Genomic DNA, 12,031 nt, shown 5'->3' with positions numbered 1-12,031 from the left:
CGTACTACTCCTTTTTTTTGCGGAGGTATGTTTCATTTGATTTATCCCTTTCGAGAGTCCCTATAGTATATTCCAACATTCAGAGTCTGCGTACAGAAATGCAAACCCGGAGAAAATTTTCAAAATCGTCCTCATAAAATCAGATCACCCAGCATTACCCAATAGACTTGGTAAATTTATACACCCCCATAATAAAATTCATCAGACACGCGAATAAGGCAAGACGATAATTTATTATCATATTACTTGGTACAATTTATTATAATTCGAACGTCTTATACTTGTATACTGATCATAAAATAAGTCATACATTAGGTCAGTTATGTAATCAGTTAACTAATTGTTTATTTGTTATTTATGTTACAGGTCGCAGTTCCTCCAACGTCTTTGCCCGGACTCCCCCTGTTCATCGGGGGGAGTCCACCGTCCCCTGGGACAGCGCGGCCTCCCACCGCCCCCGGGGTCCCAGGGGACCCAGTCCCCGAGGACATGTCTTCGGGGATTCGGTATCCCCGCTGGAGGGGATGCCATATCCCGAGGGACATGTCCTCGGAACTGGTCTTCGGGGACGCAAGTTCCCCCAGGGACACGTCCCCGGAGATGCGGTATCCCCGCTGGAGGGGATGCCGTGTCTTTTGGGGGCGTGGCCTTGGGGTAATAAGCGTCCTCGAAAATCCCGGGAAAAGGAGGTCCCAAGCGGACACTTTGTTTTTCGTTTCTCTAGAGAAATCAAGAAAACGAGTGACCGCTTGAGGCCTCCTTTTCCCGGGATTTTCGAGGACGCGTATTCCCCCAAGGCCACGCCCCCAAAGACACGGCATCCCCTCCAGCGGGGATACCGCATCTCCGGGGACGTGTCCCTGGGGGAACTTGCGTCCCCGAAGACCAGTCCCGAGGACATGTCCCTCGGGATATGGCATCCCCTCCAGCGGGGATACCGCATCCCCGAAGACATGTCCTCGGAGACTGGGTCCCCTGGGACCCCGGGGGCGGTGGGAGGCCGCGCTGTCCCAGGGGACGGGTCCCTGGACTCCCCCTGATGAACAGGGGGAGTCCAGGGGATCATAACTGCGGCGACAGCATCTCAGAGTACCTGAAATATACGAAAAGTGCATTAATAATGACGTAATATAAGAATATGTTATTACCAATATGATGTTGTACGTCAATATATTATTTAAATATTATATTATATCATCTGTTAATATATTACTGCCAATGTGACGTTTTAATATATTATATTGAATATATCTTTATAATATACTCTAACTTATATCATACTGATACTTATTTCATACCTGTAAACGAATTGTGCGACCTGACCTGAATTGTAAACCTGAACCTAAGATTTATGAATAAATTTGTTCACAATATAACGGCGAAGATAATTTTTAAACCCATGATAAATTCCCAAATCCTATGGATGTACGAATTATAGTGTTTGAACGCGAGGACCTCTATCCCGCACTTGAGAACATCATGATGGAATAAGCAGTAATATGAGAGTTCATTAACGTGTGATTAATTATACCTCATTGTTCGAAATTTCAACGACTAAGAATATTCTTAGTATAAAGTTACGACGCCAACTTTCTCGAGTCTGTATACGAGAGAATTTGGACATCAGATCCAGATTCCCGAGATTGCAGAATATGAATAATCTTTCTCACCTCAAAAAAACGGTAAGCTTATAGCCTTAGGATTTTCTCAAAATTTGAGACGATTTTCGATAATTTTTTTTATGGAGTTTCCCATGCTATTCCTATGTATTTCGATCTCAGGAATCCAAATTTGGAAGTTAAAATGATTTATCTTCAAAATTGACCGAGTTATCGCCAGTTTATCGGTCCAAAATGTGAAAAATCGAGAATATCTCAATGGGATTTATTCCGAACTCAATTTAATCGACGTATTCGTATTCCTTGTGCAGAAATTCAAAGGAAACGTGTCCTGCAATTGATTTCAGAAATACTTCACATTTTGACCCGAAAAAACGGTAAGCCTATAGCCTTAGGATTTTCTCAAAATTTGAGACGATTTTCGATAATTTTTTTTATGGAGTTTCCTATGCTATTCCTATGTATTTTGATATCAGGAATCCAAATGTGCAAGTTAAAATGATCTATCTTAAAAATTCATCATACCATGAATTCGGATAGTAAAAAGGCTTCCGGAATACTAATTGTTTAAGTAACTATTCAATATACTATGGTTATTAATTAATTGTTTGATTACTAAAACAGTCTGCAATCATAGACGCGACGATTGCTTTACATTGAAAGTAGATAGGCATCAGGTATGAATTTATAATTCAATAAATAAATAAATAGATGAACACATAAATATTATTAATATTTATTAATTTAGTAAAGCTAGCAATAAAACTCATAGAGACCTGATTCTGAACTCTTCAGATCCATAAACTCTTTGACTCTTTGAAAAACTCTTTGAAAAAACTCCGAATTCTGATCTCAACTTTTGCAAAATATCTAAGGCTTGGCGTTTTTCTGAGGCAAAAGGCAAAGTTTTATAGAATGTCAATTCTAGTACGCTCATTGAATGCATTCTGACTCCAGAAATGCAAATCAGACAAACCACTTCTGATCTCATTACAAGTCAACGAATACACGATAACAATCATTTCTTACCTTATACGAATTTTTCAGCACAACGTAGGGATGGTAGTTGAAAGTTGAACTGTATCGCGAAGAACTTCGACGTCTGTCAAGTATGAATCTGAAATGCGAAAATATTATGTCAGAAAACAAGTGAAATTTTAAAATTGAACCTCAACTATATAGATAAATTCGTTCATGAAATGGCAATAAAGCATAATTTTAAACCAAAATCCCGATGATAGGTACCTTCCGTAATGTTAGACAAAAAGATTGATAGTATTCAAATTTTTGTCAATACTATTCCGAAATCAGGCAGATTATTGTTAGTTAAGTTTATGAATATAGGAATATAATAACGCGTAACGAACTAGGTATAGTTATTCAGAATTCGAACGATGAAAGGTATTTCTGCTGCGCAAAATCGTGACCCTCATACTCCCCCAATCTACAAAACAGGGAATAAAATTGCGAATAATCAAAGTTTTCCATTTTTGCGCAAAGATCTCAATCTCTCCCACCATCGAGTCCAATCGTTACTTAAAATCTATCAAAATTCCACGTTCATGTCGCATTACCACCAGCTCCAATTCTTTGAAACGAATTGCTGACCGATCGGGAGCCCGGACATACGATGGTCACGATAAAAACATTATGCTCACCAGTGCTTGTGGAAAAATCTCCGAGTTGGGGAATTTACGAAATTTCCAATGATATGGGTCCTTCAGTAGCTACCGATCGTCAAGCACTTTTTCAAAATATGTAGATCAAACGAAACACTACTTCCCGAGTGACTGCTCAGTCAAAACTGGACACTGGACTCATTGTCAACCAAGTATATAGCGCTGTAGTAACCGCGTACTAATCCATTGCTAATCCTTACCCCAATATACACAATAATAGATACCCATCACTTCATACTTTGAAATATTCATTTCCACAATAAAAACATCCCAACACCATTCGCAAGATGGTTTGTTGACACGTCAACAATTATCTGCAATATTCGTATGTCTACTGAATAATTTCGAGATTAAAATGTGTCAGATGAGAAAACAGTCCTTCTTGGAGGAAGTAAATGCTCGTCAGTGTAGTGCAACGTCATTACTTCAGCCTTGGTTCTTTTCGGCAAGTCTATGCGGGTGCTACATGGGGACATAGGAATATTGCCCTGTCCATGGGGTGGCGAACTTTACGTCACATCGAACGTCCTGACGGGTCTGTTGATCGTGTGATCATCACAATTCGAAAAACGATCTGCAAGCATTTGCACGAATTTTATTCTTCTATTTAAATTGACGTAAAGATTGCCACGTGGTGTTCAATGGTCCCTACCGATAATACAGATAGAATAAAATTAGCTGACCCTAAAGTTGTGTGGGTGATATACCGCATCAGCATAGGAATTTTGATATATGAACTAGAGGAGTTGGTGTTGCAACCTTTCGAGATCCAAACAGAAGGAGGTCACTCGTAGAAGAAATTCGATGAGGCCGATTTAAATGCGCCAGATTTTTAATGTAAAGCGCGCTATATCTTGCCCAGGTGGTCTGTTCTCCGGCACCGCGGATTGTACTTCGGTCTTTCTGCCTGAAATAAGGATTCTGAACAAGGGAGAATTAGAAAAGTGGGAAATATGAAATGAATCAAAACTAAGCAATTGAATTGAACAATGTCCAGTATATTATGTATTTTATTCCCACATACACACGGCACGTCGTGAACCTCTGCTTAATCAATATATATATATATATATTAATAATTATAATTATATATTTATATATATATATTTATGTATAATATGAATTCATTAGATTAATAAACCATCGTAATAATCATTGTATTATCATATATTTTATATGTACAGAGGATTACAATTTTTCTTTCCTTTACTTCATCTTCATTTATAATATATTTATAATCGTATTATTTTCTGTTTTTTTTTTTTTTTTGTGTTAATTTTTTTTCCTCGTCTTTTTTGGGTCTGTTTCATTTTGTATACACACACAATTAATTAGATTACTTGTCCCCCATAATGCTGCAGCAGCTTTGTTAAACTAATAATTCATCATTTTATTTAATTTTTTTTTTTATAAATTGCTTCGAGCTTTCGACATAATGTCATATTATCATGTATACTATATAGCTGCAACACTCATGTTCAACAATACAAATTTTTTTGCAAAATTTTTCTCACTGATTTTGCACGGAATATGTCTGTGTAATTTTCACAAGAAATAAAACTATGTCCCTGTGATCAAACTATATTTATAACAGCATTGATTTCGAGTAAATCATTTATTCTATTTTTTTTTGCTCTCATTTTATCTCACGTCTCCGACGCGATACATGCTTGTCGTCCGTTTTATGGATTTTCACGTTTTTTTCTCCTAATGTCGAAACGTATTAGTTACGAAACATTTTCCGGCTTCAGCTTGCAGAACTTGTTTTGTTTAATTTTTTACAAAAGATTCATCGTAATCTGGCCATTATTTAAAAGAAAAACAGTGTGACGACGCACAAATATCCAGAACGAAAATAAACTGCGGATTAGTATTTCCCAATTAGGCGCATTTTTATAAATTACATTTTCTAGACACGCGTAAATAATAACCGCGAATCTATGCATCAGCTGAAATTTCTGTTTTACGCTCACCCTTTTTTTGCTTCTTCTAATTAATAGATTGCTTGATATTTATATGCGTATATTAACGATAGAAATAAAAAATTCATTGAATTTTCGAAAAATTTATAATTGGCGCGGTTGGCTCGTATTTATTAGGTTTTATAATATTCAATTATATAATTCGCTATATATACTGTCGTCAAACTCTTTTCTTATCAAGCGGACTTCATAAATATTCTGTACAATGTTATAAATTATTATAATATACTCTTAACATTAGGTAATTATTATCAGTAGTGTAAAATTGAAATTTACGTACTTTACTTATATATATGTATATATATATAGTATGTATCGATAGATTATTTATTTATTCATTCATTTTTTGTTTTAATATATATATATATAGATATATATATATATATTATTCAATATGTCATTATTATACGTATTGTATATCATTACGATTAGTAAGAATATGTAAAATTGGTACTAATTAATAATAATGTGTTTTTTTTTTCATTTAAATATTTTTCTTTTGGTTTTTTTGTTTTTTTGTGTTTTTTTTTTTTCATTTTTTGAAATTTTTTTTATAAGCATCCACATAATTAATATACATGGAATTATACGAAACGGCTTATTGCTTGTTAATATTGCAAGTTTCCTCGCTGTGTTATCTTATTAATTTTTATATCATATAAATCATTCGCCATTTTTTATTAGATTTACATTAAGTCACAGAAAATATTAAGAATTTTCATTTCGTTATATTTTAAAACTCGGGGTGATTATACATATAATAGCAAAAAATCTAGTACAACGCAATTTTCAAATTGTTAATATCTTCCATGTTCTCGAATCGATCGCTATCCTAAAGTGCTTTTGTCTTATCATTACAATTTCATATTTCCTTTCATTCGTTTTCATATTTGACTCCATGTTTTGAGTTTTTAAGTTTTTTTTGTTGTTCTGTTGTGTGTTTTTTTTTCTCAACATTCTCCTTGAGTATCCTATAATTATTATTTTTCGTTTGAAAACAGAAGGTTATAGATTCTCATTTTTATAATAAAATAATTACATCAAAGAAAGGAACAGAAAAATATTAACCCTATTATAGTAATTAATGGCTATGTAATTGTTCATCTTTTCTAATTTTCGTGGGTCCTGACTGCAGAATTTCGTAACTACATAGATCGTGCTCACAATGCCGCATCGTTTCGTCAAATGATCTTGTTTTTTCAATTATTTTGTCTATACTCACTGGTTCTCTACTTTTTTTTCTCAACAATTTCATCATATCATATGCTCATTAAAACCCCGCAGCCATATCATACTTGAAAAAACCATAAAAAAAAGGAGAAGGATAACAATTGCATATCTACAGGTATATCAAATGATTAAGTAGTTAATATTGCATAATGTACGTACAATCGATATTGGAATTTGCATTCCAGTTTAATCGGTGTAATAATTATCGAGATTTTATGATCGTCTGTCGTTACAATTTTGAATTCGGGATTTATTACGCGCATCTATATATATATGATAATAATTGTTATTAACATAATTACCAATCAATTAAATACGTTAGACTGAAAGGTTATTGCAGAATTATGTGCAAAACTTTATTTGTACATAAAAAACTGCGCTTCATGACTTGGAAAATAGGAATAAAAAAAACAAAGAAAAATGAAAATGAAAATAAATTAAAGTCATTAGTGTATAATTGTAATTAGTTATGTTATATTTGAAATGAAAATTCGATGTTTCGGTGACACATGAATTGTTATGCATTTTCAATTCTTTCATTTCATTAATTAATGTACCTAATAATCTTAGATCTTGTAGATCCTTCTGATATGTACACATTAAAATAAATCTACTCATTTTGTTTTATTTTCAATATTTCTCATCACTTATTCATTCCGATTCCTTTCTTTTCTTTTTTATTTATTCATTTGTTTATTTATTAATTAATTTTTTTATTGTTTTTTGATAATAAAATTCTTTGCAGTTAAACGCGGCAAAGTCGTGTATTACACGATGCTTTGTATAGTAATGTATATATATATGTATATATTTATAATGTATATAGGTATAGTATGTATAGTGACGTCGGGTATTTAAATAATGATCGTTGATTAATTTTTATGTATAACTTGTTGAATTACCTCTTTCGCATTATAAATCGCTACCTTTTTTTTTTTTTTGTCAAAGCAACATAGAACTATGAAAGAAATTAGTCATGTACAACGATTAACGTTAAACGCAGTTTTCTTTAGTAATTTTTTTTGCTGCACAATGGCCATAATTAACTATGCGGAAATTCCAATTTCTTCGTCCCCGTGAAATATACAAATCAAAGATATATAATCAAACATTACTCGACAATTGACCATTGACTTTACAAGTCTATGATAAGAATGTTCAATTAAAATTTTCGCATATACACATACATCTGTGTGGGTGTGTATATATGTGTATATACATGTATATCTATTTTATGTATAATTATATAATACGTAAAAACAAAACTGCGAGTTCGTTCTTTATTACTTTTAACTTTTTCATCTTTTTTTATTTATGTATAAAACCATATATACTATAGATGTATGAATGTATATAGAATTTCAGTAATCAAAATGAACATGACGTTCAGAGAAGTATAAAGGGGAAGACGGGACAAAACGTGATACTCAAGGAAAGCCCGAGCTTTGTGAAACTTGAATATGATGAAAATATTTTCTCTTATTTGGATTTAAAGCAAGTGAGCAGGATTTTCGGTTACCATGAGAAAAAAACTTATTAATTATTCCATTGGGTATTGATGATAAAAATTATAATAACATTTGAAGTTATTACCATAAATGATTCTTCGCAATTAGTCATAGAAAAAATGAATTCTTCAAATGCGGAATGATGTTTGAAGTCCATTTCGATCCTTTTAGAAAATATTCAGACAAAATTTTTGGGGTACGCCATTTTGCCCCGCTACCCCGTTTTGCCACGCCATTCCCTATATGTATACATATATATAATTAATTAGTTGTATTGCTTTGGTTTACATAAAGAAACAGTGAACATATTTATTATTATTATTGTTATCATTATTATTATCATTATTATTATCGTTATGATTATTATTATTATTATCATTATTATCTTCATCATCATTATCGTTATCGTTATTATTGTTGTTTTTGTTGTAACTATTATTATTAATAATATTATTATTATAAATATTAGCAATATTATTTTTCTGTTTCTTTATATTAATTATCATTATTATTCGATAGCTGCGTTATATTATACATATATATATATATATGTATTTATAATTATATATATATGATAATAATTACTTACTAATATAGTTTGGTAATATGTATGGGATAATTATATTATACCTAAATTGGTGTAACGTATATAATTTGATTACTGTACATTATTTTTCAAAATCTCTCGGATACTGACATACACGTATAATTTACACGTATGTACCGAAATGTAATTTCGTTCAGAATTAGCGGAATAATCAGATAAGCTTTATCCGTGTCAAAATTTTGGCGTCAAAATGGGAAAATAATATATTATAATAGCTAGTTATATTATTTATGTGACAGAAATCACGCGTATACAGAATAAACGCTTTTCATATAAATCCGAGGCTTTTGGAAAATATGGTAGGTAGGTACGTTTCGTAATAATTGTATAGCTGATATCATGGAATATATAATAATAATAATAATAATTAATAGGTAATCATAGATAATTAATAGTATTAATAATTATGTATATAACATTTACGATACTACGATGCACGACGATATCCAAATCCCCGCAGTTTATTTTATTCGTCTATATTAACCGTTGATTTTCGTTTTTTATTTTTTTCTCCCTTTCATTCAGTTATCTAATGAAATATGGTTTATTATATCGGCTCCTATATGTTATAATTATTCGTCGATTATCGCTATTATACATTTTATAATATTGACCAATGTTGAGCTATAATAAATGTATATTATAGTTTTAGGGAATTAATATTGTACTGCAATGCGTGCAATAATTGTTCTCCGGAATCAGAAAAAAAAGTGAAATTAAAAAGAATTTAATCGAAATAATTTGAAAAACTGAAATAGAAAAATGAAAGAAAGAAAAATTGAACCACGGGAAAGTCGTTGCGATTGGTGTAGTACATTTATTTGATCTATTCCGTCTTGCAAAATCCGTATTACATATAGTGTTTCGCTAAAATATTATATCCTTATATGTATATAATTGCAGCGTAATTGTCCTCAAATTTCTCGTTCCGGCATTTACAATGAGATGAAAAATATAAAGCTTACGAAAAATAATCTTTCATTTTTTTCTCCTATCGTATCGGTTTCAGTATTTTCAACCCATTGTATTCGCATTCCTACACATTCATTTTGTGCCTCATTCCTTTTTGTCTTTTTTCTTTCGTTTAGTTGATCCAATTTTCATTAACACAACAATTAATAATATTACACATAATGGTATCGCGTATATCTAGGAAACAACAAATTACATACCCACACAGTAGACATTCGCTTGATTGTGAGTAATCTTTTTCGTCTCGATTAAAAATAAAACATTTATTCAAAATCAAAATTAAAAAAGAAAAAAACGCAACGAAAATCTAAGAACCCGGACGTTAGAGTCTTAACTCTTCCAGGCTCGCTTCCAGGACTGAACTGGATTTGTAATGATTCGGTTGCTTATCTCATTCTGATAAGGAGGGAGACGAGAGTCCAGGTTGGGTGCTGTTTGTCGAGTGATTGAACATCTTTTTTTCTTCCTTTCGAATTTCGCGATCGTAATTATGAATATAATAACTCTCATTAACAATAATTATGATCCCGTATTATCATGTAATAAAATTTATATACGATTATTTGCATTGTTAGGTATAATTAATTTTTCGTCACTATATCTCGTCGTCGGCATCGTAATTTTCTTTCATTTTCTATGTCGGAGCAGAGTAGGTAAACTGCTACGGGTTGAGTCAGCGCGACTCTACGCACAATGAATTTATTCGTATTCATCGTTTTTGTTTTCCTTACTCTTTTCTGTATACTTTACCTAATGTCCATATATACATATGTACGTATGCGTGCATATGTATATAAATACATAGGCATAGAATGGAATAATTGATTGAATATAATCACGAATAAATTTCATTCTCTTTCTCCTTTTTTTTCCTTACTTTAGTGTTTTGTACAAATTACATTATTTCTTCGAAATTTTGTCTTCTTCATTCGTAATATAACTATTATATTAATACAATCACCTATAGTCATAAAAATATATTTTTCGTAAAACAAATTCATATTATTAATATTAATATGTAGATCAAACTAATCAAAATTTATACAATTAATTAATCATTTTATATAGTAATTGAATATATATTATTATTATTTAAATAATTAATGTATTTATATACAGGACCAATACCCTTTCCATCAACAACCAACGCCAACGTAATCTGCAGTTGTTGTGCAACGATTACATGTAATATATGTGTAATATTTCAATGTCATATTAATGTCATGTTCGCATCTACGAAATCATTTATCATATCATTTTGATATTTCAACTGCAGATTCACGTTTACCTTCGTATATAACATCATATCAATGTTCAAACTATTAGAATCAATAATGATCATGATGGTAATCACAATAATAACGACAATAATAATAGAAATAAAAATGATAATCACAGTAATAATAATAATAATAATAGCAATAACATTAAGAATCATAATAATGATAATAGGTGACAATACGATGAAATTCAATACCAATACGATCGATGCAATTACGAATTAATGAATGAATTAATTGATGAACCAGTCAATTCAATTCGATCATTATACATATAGAATATAATTAATGAGATGTGTACAGTTACATTATACCTATATTGTGCATGCTGGTAATAATCTGCAACGATGTATGTATACATACCCGACGTATATTATACAAGTTGGTGAATATATATATGTATATATATACTGTGTGTATATGTATATCTATAGGTGAAAGTTTTTCAAAATTTTTATTTTTGCATATGCTTTTTACGAATATTTTATAAAATAATCCCTGCGGGTGAAATTTTCTTCACTTCCAACACATTGAAAAATCGATAAAATTTCTAACGATCGTAATGAATTTAAGATTACTAGTAGTCTGATATTATATGACTACTTAGGCAAACTGATCCTCTGTTTTTATTTTTTTAAGATATCAGCGAAAGAAAAGAGAAAAGGAAAAATTATGACGTTTTTATCGTCGATTGTTATCGAAAACACCATCAAAAATGGGTAGATACGTACAAGATTAACAATTTTCATGTGTACATATTTGAATTCTCCATAAAACATTCGCAAAAATTATGACCCGACTGTTTCGATTGCTTGCACTTTCGACAACAGAATAAATACGCATTATATATAAATATATATGTATAGTATTATTACAATTTTCAATGTTCGATTAAAAATAGTATAATGAATATAATGAATTTATGCTTATGTAACGAATAATAATAATATTTAATAATAACAATAATAATACAACTGCGTCAGATGAGTGTTTGGTGGTTAAGGGAGAAAGAAGGGGGAGAGGGGGCCTGGCGCGTCTCAATTCGCGTATACAAAATTTCATTATTAATTTGGAAAAATTTCAAAAATTGTCTATCTAGCTACCCCTCAGCTATTATAACTGAGCCTCCTATGGATGCATTATGTCCCACTACC

Source organism: Athalia rosae, chromosome 3, assembly GCF_917208135.1.
Source record: "Athalia rosae chromosome 3, iyAthRosa1.1, whole genome shotgun sequence".
Lineage (NCBI taxonomy): Eukaryota > Metazoa > Arthropoda > Insecta > Hymenoptera > Athaliidae > Athalia > Athalia rosae.
Note: the sequence above shows the minus strand (reverse complement) of the source record.